Below are 12,584 nucleotides of genomic sequence, written 5' to 3' on the forward strand. Positions count from 1 at the left end.
AACTAGCATATTTTTCCTTTTTTTTTTTTTTTTTTTTTTTGATTTATTTCTTTGGATTATAGCTCCAGTGGTGTCATTATTAGAATCAGAGTATGAATGGTTCCGTAGCTCCTGCTAGATGAGAGATTATACTCAAATAGTGGGCCAGAGTATGATCATTCATTATTTTGTGCATGGTATCAGCAGCATGTTCCATTGCATAGTTTTCTTTTTATTTCCATAATGATGCAGTTTAAAGATCGTAAAATATTGCTGATAAGACTTCTCATATTCATGTATCAGAAGACAATAGTGTTTAGGTGGCAGTACTGCCTTAATTGAGCTACCAGATTCAGTATAATCCCTCAAAAATCACAGCCTCCTTTTTTGTAGAAATCGACAAAGTGATACTAAACTTAAGGAACCCAGAGACAGTCTTGAAAAGGAAAACAAAATTGGAAGATACATACTTCCTAATCTCAAAATCTACTACAAAGTAATCAAGTGAGTGGTACTGGCATAAGAATAGACCTGTAGAGATCAATGAAAGTCAAGAAATCTGTACATTTATAGATCAATTGACTTTTGACAAGGGTAAACCAGTAGCCAAAGAATAGTCTTTTCAGCAAATGGAGTGAAGACAACTGAATATCCACATGCAAGTAAATGAAGTTGGACTCCTGTATACTGTATGGAAAAATGAATGCAAATGGGTTGTAGACCTAAATGTAAGAGCTAAAACCATAAAACTCTTGGGTTAGACAGGACATCAAAAGCACAACAACAAAAGAAAAACAGCTAAATTGAACTACATCAGAATTAAAGCCTTTTGTGCTGCAAAGAGTATTGTCAAAGTAAACAGGGGTGCCTGGGTGGCTAAATCAGTTGAGTGTCCCCACTCTTGATTTCAGCTCAGGTCATAATCTCGGGGTCGTGGGACTGAGCCCCATATTGGGCTTTGTGCTGAACACGGAGCCTACTTAAGATTTTTTCTCTCTCCCTCTCCCTCTCTTTCTCTCTCAAAACAAAAAATAAATTAAAAAAGGTTGGGGGGGGGGCACTTAACTGACTAAGCCAACCAGGGTTAGGGTACATCCAACTTTTGATCTCAAATCTCAGTCTCAGGGTTGTGAGTTCAAGCCCCCTGTGTTGGACTCCATGCTGGACATGGAGCCTACTTAAAAAAAGCTGCAGAATGGGAGAAAATATTCGCAACTTCTAGATAGGACAAAGGACTTATATCCAGGATATGTAAAGAACTCTAACAACTCAATTAAGAGACAAATAAGCCACGTTTTAAAATAGGCATAGGATCTGAAGAGACCTTTCTCCCAAGAAAATCTGCAGATGACCAATAAGCACATGAAAAGATGCACAACATCATAAGTAATTATGAAGAAATGCAAATTAAAACCAAGTGAGATGCTATTTCACACCTACCAGGCTACCTGTAATAAAGACAGACAATCACAAGTGCTGGCCAACATATGGAGAAACCGGAAACCTAATTCATTGTTGATGGGGATGTAAAATAGTGCGGCCACTTTGGAAAAGTTTGGCACTTCCTCAAAATGTTAAACACAGACTTACCATATGACCCAGAAGTCCCTTTCCTGGCAGTATACCCAAGAGAAATGAAAACATATGTCCATATTATTATTTATAGAGCAAAGAGTGGAAACAACTCAGATGTCCATCAGTTGATGAACAAAATGTGCATCCATACAATGGAATAATTCTATTCAACAACAAAAAGGAATGAAGTACTGATACGTGCTACAGTGTGGGTGAACCTAGAAAGTATGTTAAGTGAAGAGAGTCAATCACCAAAGAGCATATATTTTAGGATTCCATTTCTGTGCAATCTCTAGAACAGGCAAATCTATCAGAATTAATTTAGTTATCAGAATTAAATGATATCTATATCTCACACATGCAAATAGGTATGACAATGCAGTAGTTCTTAGAACATCAGTGTACAGTCTAGAAGAAAACAGGATTATCTATGTGTCCCACTTGGGGCAGAAGATAAATGTGTGAAGAAATGAAGTCTGTCATAACGAAAATGTATACATGTTTGTTCAGATTTTCACAATAAAATGTAATAATAATTTTCAAATGAAAGTATTAGAAGATATACGTGATAAAGATTCCTTATGATTACATTATACATTATAATATGGGCAGATACATAAGGAGAATATTTTATTTATTTTGAGAGAGACAGATCATTGCTTACTTGGGGGTGGGGATGAGCGAGGGAGAGTGGAATAACTCTTAGCGGGTACAGGGTTTCTTGTTGGGGTGATGAAAATATTCTAAACTTAGATTCTGCTAATGTTTGTGCAGCTCAGTGAATGTACTAAAAATCATAGAATTGTATACTTCAAGTGGGCAAACCTTTTGATATTTGAGTTATATCTCAAAGATGTTTCAAGAAAGTTATGGAGGATATTTTCCATGTGAATATATACAGTCTCTTTTTCTTTGGATGTAAATTATTGATGCAACCGAATGACTCCTGAGTAAAAAGTAATTTCCTGGGGCATCTGGGGCTCAATCAGTTAAGTGATTAGGTCATGATCCCACAATTCCTGAGATTGAGCCCTGTGTCAGGCTCTGTGCTAACAGTGCAGAGCCTGCTTGGAATTCTCCCTTTCCTCTCTACCTCTCTCTGTTTCTGTCTCTAAATAAATAAATAACCCTCTCCTACTCTCTGTGGGTCGGTCTCTCTCTCTCTCTCTCTCACTCTCAAATAAACTTAAAATATTTTTCTTACATATTTTCCCAAATTCTAATGTATAATGTAATCATAAGGAATCTTCATCATGTATACCTTCTAATACTTTCATTTGAAAGCTATTACGTTTTGTTGTGAAAATTTGAACATTCAAACATGTACACATTTTTGTTATAACAGACTTCATTTCTTCACATATTTATCTTCTGCCCCAACTGGGACACATAGATAATCCTGTTTTCTTCTAGATTGTACGCTGATGTTCTAAAAAGTATTACATTCTCATACCTATTTGCATGTGTGAGATACAGATAGTTTTTTTTTTCTTCAATGAAAACCATTTTATTTTATTTTTTTAATTTAAATTTTTTTAATTTACATCCAAATTAGTGTATAGTACAACAATGATTTCAGGAGTAGATTCCTTAGTGCCCCTTACCCATTTAGCCCATCCCCCCCCACAACCCCTCCAGTAACCCTCTGTTTGTTCTCCATATTAATGAGTCTCTTATGTTTTGTCCCCCTCCCTGTTTTTATATTTTTTGTTTCCCTTCCCTTATGTTCATCTGTTTTGTCTCTTAAAGTCCTCATATGAGTGAAGTCATGATATTTGTCTTTCTCTAATTTCACTTAGCGTAATACCCTCCAGTTCTGTCCACGTAGTTACAAATGGCAAGATTTCATTCTTTTTGATTGCCGAGTAATACTCCATTGTATATATGTACCACATCTTCTTTATCCATTCATCCATCGACAGACATTTGGGCTCTTTCCATACTTTGGCTGTTGTTGATAGCACTGCTATAAACATTGGGGTGCATGTACCCCTTCGAAACAGCATCCCTTGGATAAATACCTAGTAGTGCAATTGCTGGGTCGTAGGGTAGTTCTATTTTTAGTTTTTTGAGGAAGCTGCATACTGTTTTCCAGAGTGGCTGCACCAGCTTGCATTCCCAAGATATCGTTTAATTCTGATACCCCCTGTATCAGGAATATTGACACTTTTGTTTTTCCTCCTCTTATTGAGTTAAACCCTTTTAAGATAGATGGAGTCTGTTTTTTTTCTTGTTAAATTGTTTGTTGTTAAACTTTGCTATCTCCAGGGGCGCCTGGGTGGCTCAGTCGGTTAAGCGTGTGACTTCGGCTCAGGTCATGATCTCGTGGTTTGTGGGTTTGAGCCCCGTGTCGGGCTCTGTGCTGACAGCTCAGAGCCTGGAGCCTGCTTCTGATTCTGTCTCCTTCTCTCTCTGCCCCTCCCCCACTTGTGCTGTCTCTCAAAAATAAATAAATGTAAAAATTTTTTTTTTAATTTTGCTTTCTCCATCAATTTCTTTTCATCATAAGTGCACTCTTTAATCCCCATCCCCTATTTCACCCATTCCCCCCCCCCCCCCACATCCCCACTGGTAACCATCACTTTGTTCTCTATAGTTAAGAGTCTGTTTCTTGGTTTGTCTCTTTCTTTGTTGTTCATTTGTTTCTTTAATCCCACATATGAGTGAAATCATATGGGTTTGTCTTTGACTTCAGTTAGCATAATACTCTCTAGCTCTATCATGTCATTGCAAATAGCAAAATTTCATTCTTTTTTACAATGGGATATTCCATTGCATACATAAACCACATCTTCTTTATCCATTCCTCAGTTGATGAACATTTGGGCTGCTTCTGTAATTTGGCTATTGTAAATAATGCTGCGTGTATCCCTTTAAATTAGTGTTTTGTATTTTGGGTGGGGAGGTAAGTACTGAGTAGTGCTTTTCCTGGATGGTAGAGTAGTTCTGTTTTACTTTTTTTGAGGGACCTCCATACTGTTCCACAGTGGTTGCACCCGTTTGCATTTCCACCAACAGTGCACATGCATTCTGTCCACATCCTCGCCAACACTTGGCTCATGTCTTAATTTTAGCCATTCTGATAGGTGTGAGGTGATATCTCCTTGTACTTCTGATTTGCATTTCCCTGATGATGAGTGATGTTGAGCATTCTTTCATATGTCTGTTGGCCATCTGGATGTCTTCTTTGGAGAAATGTCTGTTTGTGTCTTCTGCCCATTTTAATTGGATTGTGTGTGTGTGTGTGTGTGAGTGAGAGTGTGTGTGTGAGTTGTATCACTTCTTTATATATTTTGGATACTAACCCTTTATCTGATAGGTCATTTGCAAATATCTTCTCTCATTCCATAGGTTGTCTTTTAGTTTTGTTAATTATTCCCTTTGCTGTGCAGAAACTACTGATGTTTCAGTAGTTTTATTTCCCTGGTCTCAGGAGACATATCTAGAAAAATGGTGTTATGCTAGTGTCCAAGAAATTACTGACTGTGCTTTCTTCAAGGATTTTTGTGGTTTCAGGTCTCAAATTTAGGTCTCTAATTCATTTTGAGTTTATTTTTGTGTATGGTGAAGGAAAATGGTCTGGTTCTATTCTTTTGGATATGGCTGTCCAGTTTTCCTGACATCATTCATTGAATAACCTTTTTCCATCACATATTCATTTTTCCTTTGTCAAAGATTGGCCATGTAATTGTGGGTCTATTTCTGGATTTTCTGTTTTATGCCATTGATCTGTATGTCTGTTTCTATGATGGTACTATACTGTTTTAGTTAGTACTGCTTTATAATATGACCTGAGATCTGGAATTGTGATATCTCCAGTTTTCTTTTTGAAGATTGCTTTGGCTATTTGAGGACTTTTGTGGTTCCATACAAATTTTAGGATTGTTGGTTCTGGTGCTGTGAAAAATGCTGTTGGTATTTTGATAGGGATTGCATTAAATGTGCAGAATGCTTTGGATATTTTAACAATATTTATTCTTACAACCTGCAAGCATGGAATGTCCTTCCACTTCTTTGTGTTGTCTTGAATTTCTTTCATCAGTGTTTTAAACTTTCAGAGTACAGGTCTTTCATCTCTTTGGCTGAGTTTATTCCTATTTTATTGTTTTTGGTGCAATTGTAAATGGGGTTGTTTTCTTAAATTCACCTTGTGCTGCTCCATTATTATATAGGAATGGAACAGATTTCTCTACATTGATTTTTGTATCCTGTGGCTTTACCAGATTCATTTATTAGTTCTAGTAGTTTTTTGCTAGAGTCTTTAGGGTTTTCTATGTATAGTATCATGACATCTGCAAATAGTGAAAATTTTACTTCTTCCTGACCAATTTGGATGTCTTTTATTTTTGTTGTCTGATTGCTGTGGCTATGACTTCAGTACTGTGTTGAATGAAAGTGGTAAGAGTGGACATCCTTGTCTTGTACCTGACCTTACAAAAAGTGCTCCCAGTTTTCCACCATGGAGTCTGAAGTTGGCTGTGGGTTTTTCATATATGGACTTTATTATGTTGAGATATGTTCCCTCTAGACCTACTTTGCAACGGGTTTTTATCACGAATGGATATTGTACTTTGTCCAATGCCTTTCCTGCATTTGTAGAAATGGTCCTACGGTTGTTATCCTTTCTGTTATTGATGTGATGTGTCATGTTGATTGTTTTTGCAAATAGTGAACCACACTTGCATCCTGTGAATAAATCCCACTTGGTCATGGTGTATTTTTTTAATGTATTGTTGGATTCGGTTTGCTAATATTTTGTTGAGGGTTTTGGCATCTATATTCATGAGAGATATTGGCCTGTAGTTCTCTTTTTTTGTAGTGTCTTCATCTGGTTTTGGTATTAGGGTAATATTGGCCCCATAGAATGAATTGAAAAGTTTTCCTTCCTCTTGTATTTTTTGGAATAGTTGGAGAAAAATCGGTTAACTCTTCTTTTGGGGCATCTGGGTGGCTCAGTCTGTTAAGTGTCTGACTCTTGATTTCGGCTCAGGTCATGATCTCATGGTTTGTGGGATCAAGCCCCATGTCAGGCTCCATGCTGTCAGCATGGGATTCTCTCTCTCCCTCTCTGCCTGTCCCCTCACTCACTCTTGTGCACATGCGCCCTCTCTCTGTTTCTTGCTCTCAAAATAAATAACACTCCCTCCCCCCACCCTCCCCCAAAAAACGTCTTCTTTAAATGTTTGGTAGAATTCACTTGTGAAGCCATCTGGTCCTGGACTTTAGGGTTTGGGGTGTTTCTTGATTATTAATTCAGTTCCATTGCTGGTAATTGGTCTGTTCAATTTTCTGTTTCTTCCTGCTTTCATTTTGGTAGGTTATATGTTTCTAGGAACTTACCCATTTTTTTTGCAAGTTGTCCAGTTTGTTGGCATATAATTTTTCATAATAATCTCTTGCTGTTGTTTGTATTTCTGTGGTGTAGGTTATTTCTCTTCTTTCATTAGTGATTTTGTTTATTTGGGTCCTCTCTACTTTGTTTGGTAGTCTGACTAGAAGTTTATCCATATTGTTGATCTTAAAAAAAAAAAAAAATCAGCTCCTGGTTTCATTGATCTGTTGTGTTTTTTGAAGTTTCTATCTTTGATTTCTGCTCTAATCTTTATTTCCTTTTGTTGGGCTTGGGTTCTTTTTTCTAGTTCCTTTTGGTGCAAGGTTGGGTTGTTGGAGGTTTTTCTTGCTTCTTGAGTTGGGCCTGTATTACTATAAACTACCCTCTTAAGAACCACTTTTGTGCATCTAAGATTTTGGATCGTTATGTTTTCATTTGCATTTGTTTCCATGTAATTTTTTATTCTTTGACTTCTTGGTTGACATATTCATTGTTTAGTAGCATGTTATTTAACCTCCATGTATTTGTGCTCTTTCCAAACTTTTTCTTGTGGTTGATTTCTCATTTCATAGTGCTATGGTCAGAAAAGATGCAGATGGAGTCTATTTTTGAGACGTTTTTATATTTTTAAATGACTGTTACTTAGCCTTGATAATTGTGATTTTATAATGCTTTGAATATAACATAGATCAACTATTGCCATGAAAAGTACCTATTTAGTGGGGCGCCTGGGTGGCTTAGTCAGTTAAGTGTCTGACTTCAGCTCAGGTCATAATCTCACGGTTTGTGGGTTCAAGCCCTGTGTCGGTCTCTGTACTGACAGCTCAGAGTCTGGAGCCTGCTTCATATTCTGTTTCTCAATCCTTCTCTCTTTCTCCCTTCTCTCTCTCTCTCTCTCTCTCTCTCTCTCTCTCTCTCTCAAAACTAAATAAACATGAAAAAAGTATTTAGTATTTTATCTACTTGTTTTCTCATATATATGCTTAACTATTAGTTTGTCAGTTTCTGCATATTACAGGGAGATTTTAATTGAGATTTAGAATATTTCATTAATTTCTGAGGATGTCTGTTAATTTAGGGATGCCCCTTTATTTCTTCCATTACACTTGATAATGTTTGTGTGTGTACATTTGTCCTGTTCTGAGTAAACAGGGGTCCAAATAACGTAAGTATGTGTAAGTGTACCTAGTTATTTTGGGATTAAGGAGGCACTAGAAGTCAAGCCTTCTTTCTCAATCCAGTGTTACTTTGCTTTTATTTGTTAATAAATTATACACACACACACACACATATTATGTATATAATATTTTATATGTTGGCAAATGTTTTATATGTAACTTCTAAGTAAATCACATATATTTCAATGTGAAAATATTCAAGGAGGCTTATTCTTAGTGAGCTTTAAATCTGATATTTTATAAAAATGAGTTGGTTAGTAGACTATCTCTTTTACAGTTTGAGGAAGCAGGTCACTTAAAGTAATGAAACCATTATTAAACATTTGAGTGTTTTTCTGTTATTCGGGTACCCATTTGAAATCAATTCCTTAGTAACATTTCTTCAATCATGTTTTAAAACATCTTACTGTTCTATGCATTTTAGTTTTATATTGTAGTTTTTCTGTTTCCACTTACTGTTTAAAAATATGCCAGTACTATTAATAGATATGTAAAAATGTGTCACTTTCTATCTGTGGTATTTTTGTGCTGTTTGCGGTATTTTATAAATTTGTGTCTATGATTGGGCTTTTGGATACATTGGCTTTAAATGTGATTTTTTATCAATTTATTTTTTATTTCCATTTTCTGTCTAGTTTTCCTTAATTTAGCTTGTCTTCTAATCCATTTTTTTAAAACTTTGTATTTCTCTTAATAGGTATCTGTGCTCTCATTTAGGGATTGTACTGTGTGCTTTGAAGTTCTGCTTGCATTTTGTTTTCTTGAGAGGGTTTGGGAGCTGTAATATTGCTACAGTGAGAGATGCATTTGGTCTTTGTCCCTAGTTCCTGGCACAGAACTCTAAAACCTGGGAATTTCCTCGTTGAGAGGTGATAGAAGAGTATGTTGCTACTCATACCAAGCCCCTTTCAGCCTTACCCTGAGTTACGGTAATGGGTTGACTGTGACTCCTAGGTAGCTGCAGGAGGAGGGCTGGTTGGTAGGATGGGAGGGTTGGAACTTTGAGTAGCACTTCCTACTGCCAACCTCCTGGAATGAATTGGGGCTGGAGATTGAGTTAGTCATCCAGACCAATGATTTATTCAATCAAGCCTAACTAATGGATCCTCCATTAAAATCCTAAACGATGGGGTTCAGAGAGCTTCCGGGTAGGTGAATGCATCCATGTGCTGGGAGTGTGGCACACCCCGAACTCTAAGGGACAGAAGTTTCTGTGCTCAGGACCCTGTTGGACCTTGTGCTATGGGCCTCTTCCTCTGGCTGTTCGTTTTTATTCTTTATGATGTCAGAAGTGTTGTGAGTAGAAGAGACTGGTTTCCTTCAAGCTTCTAAAGGTTTAGTGCTATTAAATGTTCTTGCCAAGTGTTTTGTGTTATGATTGATTACATTTGTTATGATTGATTACATTTATTACATTTATTATATAAATTGTGTGATGAGGACTGCTCTGTCTGGTAGGTTTGTTTGGGTCTCTGTGTGGCCCTCATCCTCTGCCTGGCAGTAGCCCAGGGCTGAGGGAACCTAGGGCATAGTTTTGCTGTTAAGATTCAGCGAGGTGGTGATCTGGGAGGCCTGTGCCGCTCTTGGAGCTGTGAGTGAGTGCTAGTCCTCATTGGCTGTAATGATGACAGAGCTGGTGTCAAGGCTGCAGCAGCATGGGGACAGTGAGGGAGCACATGCCCTGGAGAGAGCAGGACTGTGTGGCAGGCAGGCAGTAAGCAGCTGGAGATGTGGCCAGGCTTCAAGCAGCATAAACACAGGCCTACTGGAAGGTAAAGCTTGGTGTGGCTCACCATTGTGCTGCCCTCACAGCTGGGGAAGGCAACACAGAAGTGGGGGGATTGGGGCAGGCTGTTTCGAGTGTGGGAGTTTGAAGGTAGAGGTAAGAGTGTGGGGGATTAGCCTGCATTCAAGCCCAGAGCCAAGAAGCCACCAGATAGCGGGAGATCCAATCTCAGTGGGGCTGGAACATTTGGTGGGAGAGAGGCAGGTGGAATGAGGGTGACTAGGGAAACAACAGATCATTTGATTTTTGTCTCTCAGTCCAAATCTCCTTTCTCATAGAAGAGTTCCTTGTTCATATTTAATTGTGTGTTACATGTGCATTGTTTTCCTTTGCCCTTCAGGGTTGTGTTTGTTTATTCTGTTTCTTTTAATGCTTACGTGTTTTTGAGATTTTTCTTTAGTATTAGATCGAAAAAAAATGATTTTGATGTTTGACTTGTCTGTCTTCTATTTGAAACATGGGTTCACATATCCATGCAGTGTTCCAGTCCTTTGTTCCTCACTCTTCTGATGCGAATGAGCATACTGTAAACTCCTTGAGAGGTGACAGAGTCAGGTTTCAGGAAATAGCATTTCTCACTTTTACCCTACCCCTTGTCTAAAGCTCTTGGAGGAAATTTTATATTTTCTCACAGCATCGTGTCGAGCTTTCCTGATTTTCTTTATGACTGTGGACTCTTAACATTTGGGCAGCTGAGTTCTTGAAGCTGTGTGTTGCTTTGTTTGGGGTAATAGTATTCATTTCTCTGCGCTATCTGACAGAGGGCTTGTTAGCTCTGGCAATCTTGTCCCATTGCTTCAGGTTTTGATCTATGGAGCTTTGGAGAAAGAGCTCTGGTCTAAGTCTAAGGATCTGGTTTGGCTCTGTCATAAACCATACAGGCACTGTCTCCTTCCCAGTGGTTGCTCACAGACCAGACAACTTGAAAGAGCTGTAAGACCTCAGTCAAGCCAGTCAACCTTCTCTGGCGCTCTTTCTTCACCTGGAAAATTAGGGTTTTTCTGCAGCGTCTGCCCTGGAGCCATGATTTAATTGACTAGTTGGGGTATGTTCCATGAAAAGAGGTTCTGTGTCAGGCAAATCAGGATATGCTGGGACTGCTCAGAGACTTGAGTTTTGCACTATGAGGGAGCTAGAGTATACAGGCACGCCGTCTGTGTTTACCCAACTTATTTGACCAGGAAAATTCTTTTTTATACAGTAGCCTGTGAGAACCGAAGGGTTCAGTAGAATACACTTCAAGAAACAGTAGGCTACATCATTCTTAAGGGTTTTTTTTGCCCCCAGCTTTAAATTTTATAGTTCTGTGGATATACTGAAGCCACTTAATTGCATATTTTAAAAGGGTAAGTTTTCTGGTGTGTGAAATATATCTCAACAAAGCTGTCATAAAAGTTTTTTGTGGTTCTTTAATCTTCAGAATTAACTACATGGGATTGCTTCTGATTTTTTCAACTTGCCTTTAATTCTCTTTGAGGAAAAAAAAACATAGGAACTTGCCCATTTGACATCCTTTGTAGAGATGTCATTCAGTTGTAGGAAAACTTCTTAAAGTTGCTTTCCTGATTATGGCTTCTATTTCTCTTGTGTAAATCTCTGTGCATATTGGATCTTCTCCATCTGTTTTCTTCTAGGTGTGTTTGTTTATCTTGAATTGCTGCCTTTTGTGTAGTGTGATTTTCTGTAGATTATTGTATCTGTTTTTCAGAGTTAATTCTTTGCATTATCTTTTTCACTGTTAATTTTAGTTTTTTTGGTAGCATCTTAAAAAAATTTTTTTTTAACATTCATTTTTGAGAGACAGAGTGTGAGTGGGGAAGGGGCAGAGAGAGAGGGAGACTCTGAAGCAGGCTCCAGGCTCTGAGCTGTCAGCACAGAGCCCAGCGTGGGACTTGAACTCGCAGACTGCAAGATCATGACCTGAGCTGAAGTCGGACGCCTAACCGACCGAGCCACCCAGGTGCCTCAATAGTATCTTTAATATATGCACATTTCTTTTAAATTCATTGCTGTTTTTCATATAAATTCCATGTCATTTTAAAAGGCAGCGTGGTACAGCTGAAAAAGCATCTGACTTAGCTCAAAACAGGCTCTTTTACTTCCTGACTGGCTGAGCATTCTGAGTCTGTGTCCTTATGCATAGAAAGAGGACAGTGCCTCTCCCATGCTAGGCCTAAATAATGTAATGTGGATATGGTAAAGCACTCAGCACACGGTACTTGGACAGGGCTTTTCCTATTTAGACAGAATTGCATCTGGATTGTAAATCCAATATAAAGCACTTTCTGTGACACTTTTTGTCAACATCCTATGTGTAACCGTTGAGAGACCAAGGAAATGTAACTGGTGCGTTAATCACTTTGACCACTCATTAGTGCTGGATTTGGTCACACAACGCTTTTTCAAGGGGGTTGCTATCCATGTGAAGGTGCTGAAAATAAAACTACTGTATTCCATTATTTGTACGTAATCAAATTTGTTGCCTGTGATATAAAAGGCCTTTGGGGGGGGGGGGGGGATGCCAAGAGAAAGAGAGAAAAAGTCCCTGCCCCAGAAGTCATTCATAATCTAACTATGAATAGCAATGTTGAATGCATGAAAAGGTAATGGCTCAAGGCAATGAAAGTGCCAAATGAATGGGTGGTCACTGTTGGTGGGGATGACTGGGGAAGAGGGGGTGGAGGAGGTGGAACTTGAGGGATGGGAGAGCCACTTTCGGTCACCTTCTCAGGGA

At 38.4% G+C, this 12,584-nt stretch overlaps 1 protein-coding gene across 1 annotated transcript in view; it reads left to right on the plus strand.

Moving 5' to 3' along the window:
• The window catches only part of TTC39C (tetratricopeptide repeat domain 39C), a 106,348-nt gene that overhangs the window by 69,127 nt on the left and 24,637 nt on the right, over positions 1–12,584 (plus strand). The window lies entirely within an intron of this gene.

Source organism: Panthera onca, chromosome D3, assembly GCF_046562875.1.
Source record: "Panthera onca isolate mPanOnc1 chromosome D3, mPanOnc1 haplotype 2, whole genome shotgun sequence".
Classification (NCBI taxonomy): domain Eukaryota; kingdom Metazoa; phylum Chordata; class Mammalia; order Carnivora; family Felidae; genus Panthera; species Panthera onca.